We start from the raw sequence: 6565 nt of genomic DNA on the forward strand, positions 1-6565 counted from the left end.
ACACATAGACACACACACACCATGTGTACTGGAGTTTGAAGAGACTGTCACCTACCACAGTTTTCATGTGATATCAGAGCCACAGGCATCGGGCAGGCCAAAACAGCACTGTAGTCCTTTGTCCTCCAGCCATCCCTTCAACATCTTCGTTTCTCTGTGCTATAGGATGCACAAATTAAAGTTTTTTTGGCAGCTGTCAGATGGGCGTAGAGTATGGCACCAACATGTGAACATACCTCTCCTAAAGCTGCCTTGCAGGCTAAATTGCACCGATTGCAACCCCAGCTTTCAGGGGTGTCTCATTTAAATTGTAGGAATGATTTCCCTGAAACTGGGAAAGTCAACTTTACTCTCATGACACAACATTGTTATGATCATTAATACTACAGGAACTTTTCTGGCCCTACACCGCCCAAGTATTAAAAAACATAGATAAGATAGCTATCTACTGTTTACCTTTGCTTTAACGATAAAAAACATCTTGCTCTTCACCTCTCACACGGCAGGGTTATTTACCCATCCAGATCAAAAATACATGTAGCTGTCTCTGCTTTGAAAGCTTCTATCCTGGCAGCAGTATAAGGTTAGTGATTCTCTACAACACCTAGAAGTCACCAAAGTGGAGCTCCAGGAGAAACATCGTCACTTTCAGGGATGAAGCTGCTGGGGATGGATCACAAGTCCCTAAAATTCATATCTTCGTTTTTCCTCTGAGGATAGTCGATCCAAGTAATCTTAGGCTCAAGATAGATGAAAAAACAAAAACCGTCACATGACTGAAAAATATGGACAGCCTTGCCTAACTATGGAGGGAAAACATCTGGTCATCTATTATCCCTCTGAAAATATTTCTTTCTACTCCTTCTTGAATCACCACCTTACCATTGTGGAGGAGTGGTGGCGTTAGTGTGTCTCAGAAATCCCATGGGCCCTGTCGTTGGGTAGGATCTCCCAAGGAAAATTGTTCCTGGGTGAGGGACCAGATGAAGAGCAATTCAGGTGACCCCAGTTAAAAGTAAAACAAAATTAGGGCCACCTTGGAGCCAGGCCTAAGCCCATGGTCTAAGCCCATGGCCCCTCTTTATCCTCTCGAGGTGCATGGGAGTTTGCCCACATATGTTTTGTAGACGTGTAGAAGCATTCAACCACATCCCTCAGGGGACCCTGTGAGAAATGCTCCAGCAGTATGAGGTGACTGGCCCATTTGGTCCCTGAACAGTTCTCAGTTCATACTGGAGGAGTTCACTGCTGTCTGTGAAGTGGCAGGAAAGAGAACTGGAGGAGGTAACTGGGGAGAAGAAGGTTTCTGCATCTCTGCTCAAACTGCTGCACACACCTGGTCCTGGATAGGCAGCAGAAAATGGATGGATTTTGTCTCTCTTTATTAAAGGTCCATGTTGCCCTAGCTGTTTAAAAACAATTATTCTTAAATAAAACCAGCAAATTATTCTTGGTTTTGTGCATTGCTGATCATGCACATAAAATCTGGTCTTTAAGTCATGGCGTGATGAATCCTGCTTCCGGGCCCAAACTACCCTGTGTTTAATAAGGCTTTTTTGTTTTTAACATGTTTTAATGCTTTGTATGTTGTTTTATTTATTCTCAAAAAGCCCCTAAAAACAGTCAGTGATCACTGTCAGCCTCTCTCAATTTTTATCACCACTGTTCATTTTAAAGCTCAGTTTTTAAACCCTTACGATGTAACTCCAGCCCATGCAGCAGTATATTAATGACTAACCTCGTATTGTGGATGGATTATCTCAGTTGTTCTCCTGGCTGACGTTTGGTCCGTTTACAGCATCCTGCCATGCGATTGCATTTGTCCCTAACCATCGGGAACCCTCACGTTAACTATTATCGAGGTGAAAAAAGTTAGCGTTCATCCTCCAGCTTCACTGTTTATATTATGCTAACATAGCTGTGTCGCTAGCGATCATATATCAGCTAGCCAAACCTCAGTAACCCTGAAAACGTCACTGCTGTTTAGTTTTCGGTCTTCATTTATGTCGGAAGTGATAGCAGAGCTGTACGTCTTAATTTGTTTCAGAAATCTCTCAGTCAGGACATGCTAGATTATATTTAGATGGAAACTAGCGAGCTAACTTCCTGCTAACTTCTAACTCCGTTAAATGTCATAAATTCCGTTTTCATGGATGTTAAACTTAATTGTTACACCTGGTAAAGCAGCAACGCTGATCATTTTATTACAGATGAAAGAATTTAGACAGTTTTTAACTCTTAGTGATGCTGCAGTGTTCGTTTGACTTATGGACCTGCAGCAGAGTTTGGGCCCAGACACGGATAATGACGTCAGACTTAAAGACCGGATATAGAATCGTTATTGAAACTAATTAGCATGGAAAGAGATCTCAACCATTATTCATTTAAAGTAAAGCAACAAAAAAGAAAAAAACTCCTCACAAACACAAATAATCCTTACAAATCTAGATTTACAGTATAATTCTGGAACCGATTCTCCAGTGTCTTGAAAATCATGGCTGAAAATGTGGGATTACAATTGTTTTTAAACTGTAGCATCCTAACATCCTAGTCCTGTACAAAAGTCTTGAGCCACTCCTTATTTCTTTATATTATGACAGGAAAATAGGAAATAGGTGTAATAATTTCCTGACACATGCAAACATAGTTGCAGTGGATTCACCATGCAGTGCCGTATGTTCATACTTCCATCCATTTTGGGAAAATCCCGAAGACCGCTGGCTGAACTGCAGCCTCAAACCAGGGTTTACAGATGACTGTAGACACTCACTTTGTACCCCCCTCCTCTCACCTCCTCCACAGGCATTGATGATGATTTGAACCAAAAATGTAAAATTTGCATTCATCGCTCCATCAGACCCACTACTATGTATTTTCAGTGTTAGTCGTGTGAATGTTGGCATCCCGCTGTCATTTACCTTTTCTTCTTCCTCTCTTTTCAGTTTCCCTTCCCTAAGAATTGCTTCTTGTCAGTCACCCAATGACACCATTTCTGAAGAGGCGACGGAAAATAGTAGATGCATCATGCTTTTGAACGGACGCATCTATTGGGTCCTGCTATTTATTTATTTATTTATTATAGAGAGTCGTTTTTGGAAGAGAAAATAAATGGGTCAGATACAAGGACTGGACTGAAAATGAATGAAAACACAACCAATGTCCAAATAAAACCTTTAAATGGTCTAAGGAAGGCCAGTTGTCCAAGACCACTTTAATTTGAATGAAGTCTGTCTCCTTGGAAACAAAAATTTAAAAAATGAGGGCTTTTTTCGTTCTTTTCTTCACTAACCCTTCCTCATTCTATACGAGCTCTAATTATCCCAAAAGCATCTCTTCCACAGGCACAAACACCAGGACACGTTTAAAAATTGATCGATATTTAACAGCAAAGCTCTCACCCTAGTTCTCAATGTTGATTTTAAAAGAAGCAGCCGTTCGACTGGGTTGTGGAGCTGCCTGTGGTATGTCGCTCCCTCAAGCACAAAGCGACTTCCACATCAAAATGTCAGCAGCAACAACAGCTGCTGCTCCGGTGATAGTCCTTTAAAGTAAACTTTCCCCAACTCTCCTGAAAGCACACACATGCATTCACCCACAAAGTGTTTTTAATGAATAAGACAGTGAGTTGGGAGATGGGTAGGAGATGGAGGAATGTGAGGTTGGGTTTGTGCTAGTGTGTGTGATTGTGTATGTGTTAGGGAGGTGGCGGGGGGACACAAAGAGCTGATATTATAGGAAGAAATCTGTGTGGGAAAGACAGGCAGTCAAACTGTCAGGCGTGAGCGCTGAGACGGAACAAAGAAGAACAGTGGAGACGATTACAGTGGCGAAGCAGAGTGACAGAGGCATGGCGCACACTGATGAAGATGAAGGGAGAACGGGAATTACTCCACCACGCACAGATGCCAAATACACCAACAGAGACGCACACGCTCGATTGATCAATGCCAGAGAGGAGAAACATCCTGATACAAGGCCTCGTATTCTCATTAGGCCTTGTGGATGCAGAGTAATGACTTAAAACCACACACACACCACCCAAAATATTAGCAACCTCTTTTATAGTCCAAAGGTTTTTTTATACCTTTATTTTTGGTAAACATTTCAGGCTGCTGAGGAAAACAGGAAATAAAACATAGCACAAAGTAAGCCAGTGGGCTGTAGCAGAGGAAGAACTAGTGCCAGCTAATGCAACAGAGGTGAAACAAATACCGTCTGTTAGACTGACTTGTTGTCTGACCGGCCACACAGACACTCAGCCTCATTTATCAATGTCAGCTCCCTTTCAGATGCTTTAAAAAGCTTCTACTGCCATCTTCTGGAGGATGTCGCACAAGACAGTCCAACTTTAAAGACCCATCTTTGTGAGCCATATCTTGATCTTATATTAATGATATTATTTAATTTAACTAAATAATAATTGTGGCGGAGGTGTGGTCCCGGGCGCGGCTGCAGGGGAGGAGTGGTGCAGTGAGCTCAACGGGGCGGTGCTGGAGACGCAGGTGAGAACAGCTGATGGCGTTTGGACTGATGATGGTTTCCTTCCCCTTTTATAGTGAGACGGGAGCAGAGCGGAGGGGAGGCTTGAAATCAGCTGAGACAGGAGCTGTCAGACTGTGGACGGTCATAACAAATGAAAACTAGAAATAAACGTGGCAACAACTGTGCGTGTGTGCACGTGTGTGAAGTGTATATTTCACATTTCAAGAAACTCTAATAATCCACAAAAAGTCACAATCTTCAGAGCCAGCTGATATTGTTTTAAAGAGGTCAAAATATTCTTGTAAGGCTGATTTTAACTTTCTGATTTGCAATTTTGATTATTTTAAGGCTGGATTTTGGTGACCCTGTGACTCTGGAGGCTTCCCACGATGCACTGTGTGTTTCTTCGTCACTGACCTTTTTTCACTAATAATCGTTGGTTGTTATTAATGTCTTGCTCTCCTCCACAGCCAGTGTCTTTTGTCCTGTATTGCTTGCCACACACTCAGCTGGTTGCAGCAGATGTCTCCAAACCTTGCTCTGCTGGAGGTTTCTTCCTGTTAAAAAGGAGTTTTTCTTTCCCACTGTCACCAAGTGCTTGCTCAGAGGGGATCATCTGGTTTGGAGGTTTTCTGTAATATTGTAGTATCTTTAACTTACCATATAAAGTGCCATCAGGCGGTTGTTGTTGTTATTTGCTGCTGTATAAATACAATTTTAATTGTTTTGTTTTATGAGTTCATGGGTTTCATGTAAGCCACGTGGCATCCAGCAGTGAGATCTGCAACATCAAAAATGGTGGTAGAAGCATAACATGCTGTTTTTATGTCCTGTTCACCACAGAAATGAAAATTTAGATAATGTGTTGCTGAGTTGTGGGACTTGCTTTTGGAAAGAGTCAGCTTATGTCAAGGTCCTGGGTCATTTTGACCCAGTGTTCTTAGTTTTCCTGTGGTTTTGTATTTTGTTCCTTATGTCCATTGGATTGTTTGGTTTGGTATTTGGATTCCCCCTGTGTCCATGCTGTTATTGTGGTGTTTGTTCTGGTACCGTGTTCCCGTCCTTTGTGTTCTGTGTTCTCCTCATCCCCTCGTGTATTCATCCTAGTTCTCTGCCTCTCTCTCTGTGCTCGTCTCTGTGTACTGTGTTGTGTTCAAGGTCCACATCTTGGTGTCAGTATTGTCACGAGTAATTGTCCTCAGCTGCGTTCCCCGTGTGTTCCCACTTCCCTCATTACCTTCTGTGTATTTATGTCTAAGTATCCCTTTGTTCCGTGTTGCGTCGTCCCTCTAGGTTGTGTGCATTTCCCGTGTCTTCCCAGAGCCTCAGCTTTAGTTTCTCCCAGTATAGTTTTGTATGACTACTTATCTTCCTGTTAAGCTGTCATGCGGCGGCTGTGTGAAGGCAAGAGAGGACCCAAATGCACGGCTCTAGACACACGGGGATGAACTCAAAGGCAGGTCTTTATTAACCTGCTGATGGTCTTTCACCTTTATACCAGCTTTACACTGGCTAAGAGGTGAACAGCAGTAATAATAATAATAATACATTTTATTTGAAAGCGCCTTTCAAAACACTCAAGGTCGCTGTACACTTAAAAGCAACATAAAAGCAAGAAGTTTACAGAATCATAAAAGCATAAGACATAAACATATAAAATAACAGAGTGGAGAGGTTATGTGGGATAAGCTATTTTGAACGAGTGGGTTTTGAGTTTGGACTTAAAGAGTGAGAAGGAAGAGATGTTCCTTAAATCAGGAGGTCGGGAATTCCAGAGTCGTGGAGCAGCTGAAAGCCCGGCTCCCCATGGTGGCAGGACGGGGGGAAGGGACGGAGAGAGAAAGGGAAGAAGACGATCTGAGACAACGAGATGGGGCAGTGATCTTAACCAGGTCAGAGAGATATGGAGGAGAGAGATGATGAATAGTCTTAAATGTGAACAAGAGTATTTTGAAATTGATGCGATATTTGACCGGGAGCCAATGAAGCAGTATCATGAGGGCTGATGTAACCTCCATATATGTGATATTTACTTGACAGTTACTTGTAACAATGTACCGGAATTTATCACTTTTACCTTTTG

The sequence above is a fragment of the Neolamprologus brichardi genome, chromosome 17 (assembly GCF_056152115.1).
Source record: "Neolamprologus brichardi isolate AB-2024 chromosome 17, ASM5615211v1, whole genome shotgun sequence".
Classification (NCBI taxonomy): domain Eukaryota; kingdom Metazoa; phylum Chordata; class Actinopteri; order Cichliformes; family Cichlidae; genus Neolamprologus; species Neolamprologus brichardi.